This window comes from Gallus gallus, chromosome 8 (genome assembly GCF_016699485.2).
Source record: "Gallus gallus isolate bGalGal1 chromosome 8, bGalGal1.mat.broiler.GRCg7b, whole genome shotgun sequence".
Lineage (NCBI taxonomy): Eukaryota > Metazoa > Chordata > Aves > Galliformes > Phasianidae > Gallus > Gallus gallus.
In genome coordinates this window covers 28,432,997-28,447,383 of record NC_052539.1, presented here as the reverse complement: position 1 = coordinate 28,447,383, position 14,387 = coordinate 28,432,997, and the positions used below count along the sequence as shown (strand labels likewise).

General features: G+C 53.8%; 1 non-coding gene across 1 annotated transcript; it reads left to right on the top strand.

The window, feature by feature from the left end:
* The first annotated feature begins 9,901 nt into the window (after positions 1–9,901).
* MIR6653 (microRNA 6653) lies at positions 9,902–10,011 on the top strand. Its single transcript, NR_105522.1, has one exon. It is a non-coding gene; the product is annotated as a microRNA 6653 (primary transcript).
* Positions 10,012–14,387: the final 4,376 nt, after the last annotated feature.

Sequence of the window (14,387 nt, the reverse complement as noted above, 5' to 3'; positions counted from 1 at the left end):
TCAGAGCAGCTTGTAGAGAGCTGAGGATGGGAGGCAGAAGGCACTTGGCAGCTTTCTGTGCATCCTTTGCATGTCCTGGGGCACTTCATGTGAACGCTGGAGCTCTGTGGAGCAGGTGAAGACAGGAAAGGAAAGTGGTGACAGAAATGTGTGTGCAGCAGGAAATAGAACAGAGGTCAGAGCTGCTGGGATGTGAGGATGGCAGTGATGGTGCTCAGCTTACTGAAGAAGGGAGTGCTGATGAAATGTGATGAAATGCTCAAATATGCATTTAATGTGAGATTTGGGGTTCTTTTTTTTCTTAAGTTGACCCATATAGAATCTCCCTGGATATTTTCAGTACTCTGTTCTGTGAATGCATTAGAGGGACTACTACTCAATTACAATCTTCTCACTTCTTATTTCATTTTCCATAGCTGTGAGATAATACAGGTGTGTGATACAGGTTGCTTTACTCAGATATGAAAGGGAATTAAACATTCTCACGCAGGCTGAACACTGCTTGATAAAACAAACCTTTCTCTTCGTTGCATTCCAGACTTGCCGTGTGTTTGAATGTATGTTTACCAGGAAGGTACAGCATCGGTCACTTGTTTTTTGCAGTGAGTGTGATGGTAAATCCTGTAATGAGATACTGATTTATCTTTGGTAGTCCTCACATGGAGCATCCTTTGGTTAATGGACAGTGAGGGTCAGTGGAGTGAGGTGGTTAAAATAGCTGTTCTGGATGGGTGCAGCCTTGTGCAAGCATTGGCAGTCGTTACTTTAAGCACTTATTTTAGAGGCTTTTGAGTGCTGAGAATTCAGAATATATAGGGTGGCGTTTAGGAAAAACGTTAGCGTGGTTGCCTGCTTTAACGTGACCTGCAGCCGTGCCAAGGAAGGAACATGCCATTTAAGGAGCACTAAAGCCCCAAGTGAAGTTTTTACTCCACTTTATTTAGCAACTCGCTGGAGTGCACCGGATGCCGGGGGAAACCAGAACACACTTCTTGGATTGTCAGACCAAAGGCAGGAAGGTTCCCACAGGGCCCTGCTCCTGATGCAGCTTCTGCTTCTTATTTAGGTTTTGTTTCTTAATACCGAGAAGCCTGCAGTGGCATTCTGACAGCTGTGGCCTGGAAATTTGTCTAAATTAAAGCGGGTCTTGTTTATTTACTTAAAACTACTGACAGACTTAGGGCAGTCCCACAGCATTTTTTAGGGGTTGCATAATCCTGAGATAGGTTCAGTTGATTCCACATAACTATGACAGAAAGCCTTTCCCTTTGGGCACTTGAAGTATTTGTATGGATACAAGTGGGACGTCTGAGAAGCTGCAGGTATGCTGGGCATAGTGTCTGGAATTGATAGGAGACGTGACGGGCCTTACTTCAGTTGCTGGATGAAAAGTGAGAGCATGAATTGAATGAACTGAAGGTAGAGGAGTGAGGAGACCGCTCCCCAGGTAGGGCGTGCCGTGCCTCTGGTTCCACAGGACACATCAGGTGGGTATGTGGCTGCTCCCATCCTATTCAACTTCTTGTTCTTGGTCCTTTAAACCCCACATCTGCTGTTCCTGCAGTGTCCCGTGGCAGTGTTAGCTCCACTGGAGGAGGAAGATAGCAGGTTTGGCAAATGAGAGATTTTGGGACTTCATCGTTTATCTTTCGAGCTGAGGGACATCAGGTGGGCCTACATGTCTGTTGGGGGTGTAGTAAAAAAGAAACACCTGGAAGAATGAAGTCCTGTGCAGCTCAGTTCATGCCTGGAAGCTCCTCTGCCTCAGTCTGTGCCCCTCCTGTATGTGCTGGGAGGCTGAACTGCAGGGGGATTCCAGGGATGAGGAGGAGATGTGACTGTGGCAGTCAGGTCCACAGCAGTTGGGCGGTGCATTTATCTCTTGGCGCAGAGAACTTACAAAGACATGAATAATGATATAATAATTATAGTGATGGAAACGTCACTCATATGGAAATGACCAGGAGTGTGTACACTTCCATCTTGCTGAGAGATGTTAGACGCTGACTGGTCTTGTTCTTATAGAATGCAGAGAACTAAAGGAGTAGAATTACATCCCTGGTGCTGCGTACAGTTCCCAGCTGCAGGGGCAGAGTCTGTCCTGAGGGGCACCGACACCAGCTGGTGAGGAGAAGATTCTGTCCTGAGGCTCCAGGTGGGCGGTGTGACAGCCAGACCAGGGGAGAGACAAATGCTACTGTCATGGTTTGGGCTGGAATGGCACAGATGGCAAAACATTTTCATCGAAAATCACGGGATGGCTCCTGAAAAACCGCCTGATAGATTCAGCACACAGCAGCCGTGAGAAGGTCTACTGCTTCTCCCACTTTAATGATGGCACCGGGAGTCTTCCAAAGTCATCTGAAGGCCCTTTACTGTTTGGAGATGTCCGTTCCAAGCAGCCGGGTTTCTCGCTGGCCCTTTATTCTAGGAAATTGCTGGTGATTTATTATGCCGTGAGTGTTTGCTGCTGAGTGGTGACACCAAAGCCTCAGACCATTCTGGATGTTTACTGTCCCCTGAAGGCGGTTTGTAAGGCTGTAATAGCTAGTAATCGGTGACTGGATGTGGTCAGGGAGATAGATAAACATGCAGAGGAAGAAGATGAATCACGAAGTAAATCCGGTACTGATGCTGCAGGAAGGCCGAGGTGCAGTGTGTTTGTGGCAGATGTGACATACCTCCTTAATGACTTCTTCGGCTTCTACTGCCCTACGGTTCGGTTTGCAGCCGGCTCATCTTTGTGCTCCCAAGATCGGCCTGCACATTATTTGTGCATTCTCCTACGCCTGGACTGATGGGCCCCCCCAGCTGGGTGCCTCGCGGGGTGCTTTGCAGATCGGCAGCACAGCTGCACAACGCGTGCAGTTTTTCCCCGTGCCCGCAGCGCGCAGAGAGCAGAACAGCAGCCGTGGGCACAGCAGAGCGCTTTCCCTGCCCATTACATCACTTCAGTGCTGCATGCTGGTTATTTGCTCTCTATATCACTGCCCCCCAGGAGGTCCAAAGAAATCAGCAGATCTCCCCCAGCAGAGCCACGAATACCTCTCACAATTCATTCAGGCGCAGCGGGAAGGCCGGGGATTAATCCGAGGGGGAATGCTGTGAATTCCAGCACGCTCTTTCTTCCCCTGGCACAGCTGGCGGCGGGGATCCTGCCACATGAAAGCCCTGCTGTCACTATCCATCATCGTTACTTGGGCGGCCGCATTCCAGGGCATGAATTGGCCTCATTTGGTAACTCTGGTGCTGTTTCCTTCTGCCAGATGATACGCGGCAGGAATCCAAATTGGAGTGCACCTCGATGTTCCAGCCCTCCAGCTATTTTTAGGGGTTTCCAGATTCCCTGAGACAAAATTGGAATGGATGTATTTCTGCAGGCCAGAGCGCAGCACCACGCGGAGGTGGGGCGGTTTGTTTGCAGCCCGTCTGCTCAGCACCACGGAGGTATTCTCTCCCTGCTCCTCAACTCCCTAACAGAGGTTCCCGTGATGTAACAGGAAAGCTGCTCTTAAGGAGCTTAAAAATTGTTTTCTATAGGATGTCATCGTTTGGCTACAATTTCTTGTCGTAGTTCTTAGTAGCGGTAAAATACCAACGGATAAAGCTGAATTTTTCCGTTTCTTTCTCCATAGAACCCCACTATACGTATTAATCCTTTCCTTTTCTCCAGCCCCACGGTCTTGCCCGCTGTTACCCAGCCGTGCTGCTGCCATGTACAGCAGACCCTGGGCAGAACCCATGCTGCCAGGAGCTTTTTGTTGTGGCATATTTGTCTCAGAAGTGCTCTACTGAAATTCCACGCTGAACAGTCCTCAGAAATGAATACAGAACAGCAGGAGAAGAGGCAGTGCCCAGCAGCCTCCCTGCTATGGCTGCCGACCGGGCTCTGCAGCGGTGCTGCCTCTGATCCTTCCAGATTTCAGGCACAGCAGTGCACAGGGATCTCCCGCTGTGCTGCCCACATCAGAGCTGTGCTGGGCCAGCAGCAACATCTCATGGACAGTGGTGATGCTCCACAGGGAGCAGTGAGGCAGGGGGCAACTGGGAAACATCACTGTGTGATGACAAGGAGGCTGTGGATGCCCCATCCCTGGAGGCATTCAAGGCCAGGCTGGATGTGGCTCTGGGCAGCCTGGGCTGCTGGTTGGCGACCCTGCACATAGCAGGGGGGTGGAACAAGATGAGCGTTGTGCTTTTCAACCCAGGCCATTCTGTGATTCTATGATTCTGTGAAAACCAGTATGCAATCCTTTACAAAGACGAGAATCGATTTATTTTCAATATGTAATTAATTACAGATCCTATGCTTGGTATTTGTAATCCTGCAACTGTGTACGTTCCTTCCTTGAGTTGAGAAGTCCAGGTCAGCACATCTAGGTGGAACAGAGCATTCCTTAAAGCGCTGTGAATCACTCATAAGCACACTCCTTGAGTGTTAACCATGTACATGCTGCATTGTTGGCAAACGTTTTATCCACTTATGTTTTGAACCACTGGTTGCATTTGCCCTTGGCTTGTTTTTTGGAACCAAAGGCAGCCAAGCACTGTGTGAGATCCAAGCATTTCAGGCCACAGCTGATGTTTTGTTTTACACAATTCAGCATCCATTAGAAAAATTAATTTGGGTCAGTGTTGTGCCATGAAGAGGGAAAATGAATTCTCCTTCAGATGCTTCACTATGGCTGTACTCTATTGGGTATAGGTAGACCTTTTGTGCTGGAGACCAAAGTCTTCTGATTGTCATTCTCTGTCAGGACTGAGAATTCATGTGTAAGATAAGGTTACAGGCAGTGTTTGTTTTGGCAGCAGTGTCAGTGTAAGTAGCTCCTTCCTCTTGTGCACGTTTTTGTACACATCTCAGTTGCACCAGGGCAGGCTGGCTGGTAGGGGGAATTCCTTCCCCAAAGTGCGCTCAGCACCGCACAGCTGCCCAAAGGTGGGGGTCACATCCCTGGGGGTGTTCAGAGCCGTGGGGATGTGGCACTGAGGGACGTGAGGGGTGGGCATGGAAGGGGGGTGGGGGGACTGGTGGTCTTGGAGGTCGTTTCCAGCCTTACTGCTTCTGTGGTGCTCTGCCTTTGTACTGCTGCTGGCTCACCAGTGCAGCGGTTGGTGGGCTCACACAGTGCGTGCCCCGGGAGTGGACGTGGGCAGGCTGCGTCCTGAAGAACACAGCTGAGAGCCCTGCAGTCCTGGGCCCAGGTGTGCGTGCCCATCCGTGTGCCTTCCTGCTGGAACCTCCGTGTCCTCCGGCCTCTGACCTTTGGGTGCAATTAACTCTTTGCTGTTGGGTGGCTTTTCTTGCTTTTCTGTGATTTTCTGGATACACATCTCCCACACACACGTATAAAAACCCCTTTCAGTGACTGCTCTCCTTTCTGATGCGATGCCTGCTCCGCTGCCAGTCGCTCTGCTGGGGGCGGAGGAGCACCGCTGACGCTCTGCTGGAGCTCCTCAACCCGCCCGCCAAGGAGAGCTGATGGTTAATCATTCCTGGTGTTTTCAGAACACCTGATTGATTGCGACAGGCAAAGCAACGTGTGTGGCTTAACCGTGATTAACCGTGATCAACACTTTCCTCCCCTCGATTTGAGTCATACCGCCTCGTTTTATCCTCGTTCTTCGAAATAACTCTCCGAAAGGTTAATCTTAGTTTAGCAATTGGGGTTTTTTGGAGTGAGGCGGGGATGACCTCGATCCAAATAATCGGCTGGGACAGCGTGCCACGCCGGGAAGAAAAAATGACTCCCCGCTCATCTCCTTCCCCTGCCGTGTGTGCGGGGGCTGCCCCGGCCGCGGGGCGCTGCGTGGCGCTGGGAGCAGCACCCGACGCATCCCGCCCCGAGCCGGGGGTAACAGCTTCCTGCAGGTACCGACCGGCAGGGCGTGCGAACGCCCCCAAGAGTCTGGAAGGAACGGAGGAGCGGTGAGTCAGAAGTGAGTCATGGAGCCTCCCCGGATCTATCCCGGGACGGGGCCGGCGCGCACCGCTCCTTCATCTGCTCTGTCTCGAAAGGACAGGCCAGCAGCCCCGACTATAATTGTGGAAAAATAAATGTTAGCGGCAACCATCCGTTGGCAGCAGCAGACTGCACCGTTTTGTAAGGCCTTCCCTGGGGCTCATCGCTATTCTTCTGATAAGAAACGGGGAAAAGGCACAGGGCAGGATGTGGGCAGAGGGGTTTTCCTGGCGGGGGAGTGCAGTCACCCCGCCGTCACCGTGGGCACGAGCTTTGGGGGCCGTGCTCCTTTCCCCTCCGTGTCTGACCGCCCAGAGCATTGCTGCTGCCTGGCACGGGGTTTGGGGTGCTCCCCGGCCTCCCACCCGGCCCCACACCATGCGGCATTCTGTGTCCATCACGCAGCGGCAGCACCCCCGGGAATGCACGGCCGGAGGAAGGAGTGGTGCCTCCCCGTGGGGTGCCATCAGGTCAGCTCACATCTCCCATAACTTCACCCTGAACTTCCCACCCTGTGCCACACTGGAACAGTCAGCTGCTTGGTGACAAGGGAACAGGCTGTCAGAGCCAGAGGCTGGGGCAGGGTGAGAATCTTGGCTGCGGATGCCAATGGCTCAGGAGAGCTTTCTTTCCTCCTTAACAGCCCTCCCTTGGCTTGTTCTGTGTATTTCCTTGTTTAAGTTCCGTGAATAATATCACAGAATCATAGAATCCTTGGAGTAGAAAGGGCCCTTTGAAGGCCATCCGGTCCCACTGCCTGCAATGAGCAGGGACACCCACAGCTCCACCAGGTGCTCAGAACCTCATCCAGTCCAACTTTGGGTGTCTGCAGGGATGGGGCACCACTGCCTCTCTGGGCACTCTATGTCCTCAGCACCCTTACTGTATTTATTTCCTTATATCCAGCCTAAATCTCCCCTCTTTAAGTCTGAAACCATTTCCTCTCATTCTAGCACCACGGTCCCTGCTAAATAATCTTTGCCCTTCTTTCTTCCAACGCCCCTTTAGACACCGAAATATGTCTTACATTCATTACATTTCAGGGATTTTGGCAGGGCTCCCTGAGAGGAGCGGTTCGGTTCTAAAGATGACGAATATCTACAGAAAAAATTCCATTCCACCCTTTCCTTTGGCTGAGATGGGAGTTGATAAAAAGCCTTCGGTCCCTAAACGGTCAGAAACCACAGAAACCACAGAATCGCAGGGGTCGGTGGGGACCTCAGGAGGTCATTGAGCCCAACCCCCTGCTAGAGCAGTTCCCTACAGCACGTCACCTGTATTTCTTTCATACTTCTATGCTCCTATTTCTCTTGCACACATGAAACGATGGCATACAATGGTGGGCTAAAAGTTAGCGCTGAGTTTGATGTGAGCAGAGCTGACGAGCTCACCACACCAGGCATGCTGACCCACACAGCATCAGCAAAGCACGCACATCTGGATGGGAGGCCAAGCTCCGTGACGGGCAGCGCTGCATGAGAAGGACTCCATTTGTGCCACGTTCCCAGCTCGGTGTCAGACGGAGCGCATCCAGAACAAACTGCCACACCTACAAAACCAGGCAGACTTTTAGACTGCGCCTCGTGTGCCATGAGACCCGCGGTGTTATCTGGGTGAGGGTCCCACCGCGGAGTGCTGTGCCGTGGGGGTGCATCCTGTGCTCCCAGCGCTCTGCAGAGCTCCTGCTGGATTTCCTTTGCAGCACAGAAGAAGCGAAGTCACTGAACTCAGAGAGGAGCAGCAGCACAGGAGCTCCCAGTCCGCAGATTGCTCAGTGCTGTCCTTCGCTCGCTCGAAGGAAATGACCTTTAACTCCGCTTTTGCCTTATGAGGCAATTTTCATTCCAAGAGCACTTGCGTTTATGCAGCTGTAAATCAGCAGGTTAAAAACAGGGGAAACTGCCTGTGTACGTGTTGCACAAAACGTGCGCGTTGCGCAGCGATAACAGCTGCGGAGCTCCGGGACGCCGCGTCGGGTCCGGGTCCGCCTGCCGTGCTGCCCCCTGCTGCCCGCACCGCCCGCTGCGGGCTCCGGGCACAGCGCGGGTTGGTGGGCAGCGGGAGGATGGCGAGAGGTGCAGATCTGCTCTGGGAACAGCGACGGGGCGAGAGGTGACGGCCTCATGCTGTGCCGGGGCAGGGGCAGGCTGGGTGCCGGGGGACGTCTCTGCTCCAAAGAGCGCTCAGCACCGCACAGCTGCCCAGGGGTGGGGGGTCACCGTCCCTGGGGGTGTTCAGAGCCGTGGGGATGTGGCACTGAGGGAGGTGGGCGGTGGGCATGGGGCGATCTCAGAGGGCTTTTCCGACCTGACTAATTCTGTGGTTCTGTGGTTCCACACCACGACTGCAGCAGCACCAGAGGAGGACCTCGGCCTATGGAAGCGCTTGGCACCGGCTTTGGGGGGGAGCAGCAATTCTCATTCCATCCCCCCCCTCCCCAGCATCAGCCGGCAGAGACCCCGGAGGCGGCGCAGCGCTGTGGCTGAGCGCTGACGGCGTCTCCTGGGAAGCGGAGCTGCGGGACTTCCAGGAGCTGCCCGGTCAGGAAAGCACACAGAGGTGGACGAGCGGCTCTGCGGGGCGTGACGTGCGGGTGGCTCCGCAGCGGGGACGGGGAGGCAGCCCTGCGGCTCTTGGTCGTGTCGCTGCGATGCTGCTCGTGTCGCTGCGCTGCGAATTGGGTCGGAGGCACTAAAACAACACAGCTCGTCCTCCCCTTCTTTGTTTGTAACGCGGATGGATTCTTCGCCCGGTTCACCCCACAAAACGCTCGTGCAGGAATTGGCGCAGCCTCTGGCCGAACCAGACGAGGAAGCAAAACAGCTGCAAAAACACATCTACACCCCCATCCCGACACAAAGATCATCCTGCGGCCGGATCAGCTCCTCGGCCGTCCCACGCGGAGCCGAAGGAGCAGCCGTGCGCCGACAGGGCGAACAGAGCCGCGCTCCCACGGCCCGGCCGCTGAATGCGGAGCAGCCCGGGGCTACGCCTGGCAGCAATTTGCTCTCCCCCTCGATCTTTGATTTCTTCCTTTCTCTGCAGCGACCTTCACGGCTCGGTGTGGCTGCGGGGTGCTTTGCCGACGGGAACGGGGATGTGTGAGCGCGGCTGGGAGCGGAGGGTCTGCCTGAGCCGGAGCCGCCCGCGGCAGGAGTGCCTTTGGACGCAGGGGGAGGCGGGCAGGTACAGTGCTTTCTTTCTCCCTACTCCAAACAGTGTCTTTTTATTATTCTCCAAATATTTATGCCTCTGCAAAAGGCATAAACATTTCATCAGCGGCCTCTTTAGCGCGTAGTTCCAGCACTTAATTCGAAGTTGCTGTGTTCCCTGGCCATAAACCTCCCTGAATAGGACGGACTCACGCAGGGGGACTCTCCCCTCGCCGGACCCGAGGCGCGCAGCCCCAGCGTGGGGCACGCTTAGAGAAGCGGTGCGAAGCGGTGGCACTGAGCTGCTGTGCCTGCGTGCATCTGCCCTTGGCGTCCTCCTCTTCCACGGAATCCCAGCACGGATGTGTCGGAAGGGACACACAGAGCCCGGCACCACCCCCGGCCGGGTGCCCAGCAGCTCGGGCTGCAGCAGCCGGGCGGTGATTCCCTCTTCCATATCACTTTCTGTGCTCAGCCTTCCCCCGAGCTTAGCGGGAATCAAATACACAGCAGGTAGCAGCTGAACAGCAGAAGTTATTCTAATTTCAGATTTTTAAAAAAGAAGAAAAAGGAGGAGGAGGAGGAAGAAAAAAGGAAAAAAGAGAAACAGTGCATGAGAGGTCAATATCAAAAAGTATTTGGGTCGTCAGGTCTTGCAGCTGGAGCAGAGAGCTCCAGGAATGCCGACAGACTGCCCCGGCTGCTCTGTGTGCTGCACTGCAACACAGCGCGGCCTTACAGCTGACGTGGGGGGGTTGCAGCAGTCCCAAAGCTGAGCTGTGGCCTTACAGCTGACCTGTTGGCTTTGCAGCATTCCCAGCACCGACGCTGCCATTCTGCTGCCTTGCTGTCTGGGCGCGGGATGCAGAGCAGGCGCTGGGCTGGCTGGTAACTCACAGTGCTGTGCATGGATGTGAACCACTGCATGATGACTGGACACCACGGAGCTGTAATTTTTTTCCTTGTCAGCTCTGTCTTTCATCATCTGTTTTAGAGTCTGTGTAAAATAAGGATAGCAAGCTCCTGCCCTGCAAACTCCCGTGACCCTTTTCCCTGTAGACACAGCAAATGTTCTGTTTCTGAGCTGAGCTGAATGCTGCTGGAGCAGTCGGTGGCACAGACAGCATCTTACAGCTTCAGGTAGAAGGCAGTTCGGTGCCCTGGGACACAGAGGTGATTGAGGGTGAGTTAATTGTGCCAACGAGGCAGGTGGCACTACTGGCTGCCGTGTGCCCTCTGCCAGCCTCCCCTCCTTGGCTCTGTGCTCCCCCGCCAGCTCCAGCTGCAGTGTGGGGCGCTGGTGTGGTGGGCAGTGTGTGAGGGGTGCTGCCAGGCCCTGGGGGGCGGCAGAGCAGGAGGGGATGTGGAGCAGATGTGTGTCTGTGGGGCAATGCTGCAGGGGCAGAGGCACCACCTCTGCCCATCTCTGCGCAGAGCCTCTGCCTGGCAGTGCATGGAAAGTGAAGGCAGAAAGAGAACCGTTCTTCTTTCTAAGTATTTCCCTGTGCAGTGGGCACACACTTGTATTTTAAGAGAACAAAAACCCTCTCTTACTCAAAGTCCGTCCCTCGTCTGGAGCAGCTTGCCTTGATTACATCGTACTAAATTACTCATCTTGGATATATGATTCTCTTTCTTTCCTCTGCCAAGAGCACAAATATGAGATTATTTGGCAAGAGGAATGTGTATCTAAAATGTCAAATTACAGCTCATAACTATTACGGGATGGTTCTGGCGATGGCCCTTTGTGGCGGTTCCAAAACAGATGTCTCTTTCTAGGAGATCTCCACATCCAACCCGTGCTTTGCCTTTGCTTTCAGACGGTGCTTTGAGAACGCCTCCCCAGCACACAGCTGGCTCAATACATTGCCTTGATTTAACTCCCCAACTTCTCAGGACTTCCACGTCTTCCCATTGTGTTAACTGATAGCTCTCCGTGCCATCACGTTCTGCTGACACTGAGCCGCACTGTGATCCTTGGTGCTGTATCCCCAAAGCAGGTGCTGCAACACATCCCCATGTGGGCACATTTGTTTGCTTCTCATGGGGCCAGAAGAGCTGGCTTCAGTTTTAATTATGTTTTGTCTGCTAATTTGGTCTTCACTACTGAATGGAATGGATTGGATGTACGGGAACATAAGGGTTTAACAGGGAAATGGCGAGAGGAGGTTGAAAAAACCTCTGCAATGTGTTCTTTGTATTCTGGTGGAAGTGATGGCAGCATGAAGACTTGAGTGAGAACAACTGTGTGGTTCAGCTGGTAGAAGGAATTGGATGACATTAAGCTTGTTGTCCTCTAATAACAAACTGAGCATCACTCTGTAATACTCAAGTGTCCGTATCTCGTACAAAAATGGCCTTCTTTGCTTGCGTTTGAGGAGGACACAAAGCTGGGAAAGGCCCCCTGGTCTGGCAGCACACCTGCAGCCCTTCTGACATCTGCCTGCCCTGCACCTGCACAGCCACCTCCTCAGCACCGCTGCTCACCTGAGCCTGCCTGGGTCATACATCAGTGATGCCCATTGCTGGGCAGAAAGGGAACACAGGCATCTACATAGAGAAATGCCAGGCTGCAGTGGTTGTGAAGGAAGGTGGAAGATGCAGTCTGACAGCTGGTTTTCATAGAAGCATAGAATCATTCAGGCTGGAAAAGCCCTCTGAGACCCCCAAGCCCACCCTCTTGCCCCCACACCGTGCTCACTGCCCACATCCCTCAGCACCACATCCCTGCAGTCCTTAACGTGTCGGTACAGCAGACAGTGAGATAATGAACCAGACCTGACAGAGGCTGTCTGATGCGTGCACTGGCAGACCAAGTGGGCAGGGGAGAGAGCAAAGCATGCACATCTGGCTCGCAGAAGTCTTGCTCCAGGCTTGATTCTCTGTAACCCTGTAGAGGTGGCAACGTGGAGATGGGGCAGCTCAGGGGTGCTTTGCATCAGCAAAACCTCGGGAGCCTCTGCATCATTACTCAAGCAGAGAGAAGGGTTTGAGCAGAGCCACACTTACTGCCAGATGAGCTCAAGGTCAGGGGAGAGGTTTGGAAGGAGGAACTTGGAAAGGCAGCGACGGGCGGGTGATGGATCTGCCCCAGCCTTGCTCGGGTCCTGCTGCAGCAGCTCTGCTGATTGGAATCACGGCCAAAAGGGCTGGCTTGGCAGGCACAGAAAAAAATGCTGAAAATCTGGGCTTTCCACAGTTTTGCTTTTGATGGCTTGTGCCTTCTAACCACAGGGTAATTGCAAAGGCTATACATAAAATTCAGAAATCCAGTTTAAACGATCCTTAATGAACTATAAATTACTTTAATGCGCTGTTATTGGCCCCTCCTGCAGGACGTCACAAGTCTGCACTTTCTGCCTGACGAGCTAAGATGTGTTCTCTGTCAAATGATGAGCTCCATTTCGTCTTCTCTGAAGACTGGAAACCTCACTGTCCCCACTGGAGCTCCGTCCTGATGCGCCGCAGGCACTGTGTGATGCAGGGAAGGCTTTGAGAGCGTAGCAGAGAAAGGCCGTCAGGAGAGTGATCTGTGACGCTGCCTCTGAGCAGTTCCCAAGTCCCGGTCTGCAGCCATGAGTGGGTTCACACCCACAGCTCTGCTTGTGCAGCTGCTCGTGGGGACAGGAGGGCTGCTGGGGGCACGGAGGGCAGAGATGCTGAGCAGCCAGAGCTGTGGTGGGGATGCTGCCGGTGCCCCATTGCTGCCCATGCAGTGCCCTACACCTGTTCTGAAGTTGCTTGCAGGTTGCAGCCACGGTGGGGAGGTGATTCCTTTCCTAAGGTTGTGTTCTGTTTGCTTTTGTGTTCTGTCGGCATCAGAGCAGCTGTACCAGGAGCCCATGCCCGGTGCTCATGTACAGGAATTAATTAGCCAGCAGCATTCCCCCTGCTCAGCCGACACAAGGGCAGCCAGCAGGGAGTGCAGCGCGGCTGCTGTAGCACGGCTGCCCCGGGTGTGTAAACCTGGGGTGTGAGTCAGAGAACCACGGAATCATTCCACTTGGAAAAGCCCTCTGAGCTCCCCAATCCCACCCCAGCCCACCCCCACCCCCACTGCCCACGTCCCTCAGTGCCACATCCCCACGGCTCTGAACACCCCCAGGGATGTGACCCCCACCCCGGGCAGCTGTGCGGGTGTTCTTTGCAGGAAGAAATTTCCCCTAATATCCAACCTGACCCTCCCTGGCACTGTGAGGCCACCACCTCCTCCCGAGACGCTGATTCCTGTTCCTACAGGCGGGTGCATGCTTAGCACAGACCTACCCCGTGGGCTGGGAATTCTGCTGGATATTTATAGGGCAGGCAGGGCTTGGGATGGAGTGGTGCACAGCTGTTGGTTTGCCCCGATCCCTGAGCAGTGGGCAGTTGCAGGCCATGGATCTCTGCCAGCTCGTTGGTATGAGCCCTCCCTACCAGCACTTCCTTTTTAGATGGGTGCTGCACTACCAGCCATAGAATAGGGTTTTCTTACAAAGATAACATTTCTCTTCCCATCCGTGAACTGGAAATAACACACAACACCCTCTTCCTGTTCCCTGAGAAAATGTTCCATGCTACCATCTGCAAGAGACCAAGAGCACACATCGCCCACAGGAGCAGTTGTGAGCAGTGAGAAGCAGGGCCACTGCCATTGCCTTGCCCAATATCCACTGCCAGCCTTTGGTCTTGGAAGCACATCTGCGTCAGTGATCCCACTGCGTTCATAGCGGGCACAAAGCACGTGTGCATTAAGAGCTATTTTTAAACAGTGAAGTCATAGCTGTAATGTAAAAGTAAAGCCAAAACAAAGCTGACACGGTTGAACTTGTGGTGTTCGAGAAGATTGAACCGTCCCACTGTCATGGAATGCCTGAACTGATTCCTAATGCCTACAGCCCAGTGGGATCATTAGCTCATGGAGGGAGAGAAGGATTGGTTAGCTCTGCAAATCAGGAAGAAGCTGCAGAAGTAGAAACCAGCAGCAGCAGCGTGATGGCATTTGGTGGTCCGAGGTCAACCAGAGCCATGGTGCTGGAAAACCAGCACAGCCATGGGGGATGGCTTCTGCTGTCCCCTTCGATTGGATCTTGGGCTTGGCAGTGTCACATTCCGTGCCATCACCCAAAATGCTGCGCTGCTGTTGGCCTCCAGCAGTGCATCCGTGAGGTGGTTGGGCAGGGGTCAGGCATGGGTTGCTGCAGCCTTTCCCTTCGAGGCGGGGTTTGCACTCTGCTTCTCTACCGTGCAACGCTACGACCAGAAGCGTTTGCTGTCACTGTGCTCTGCCTCT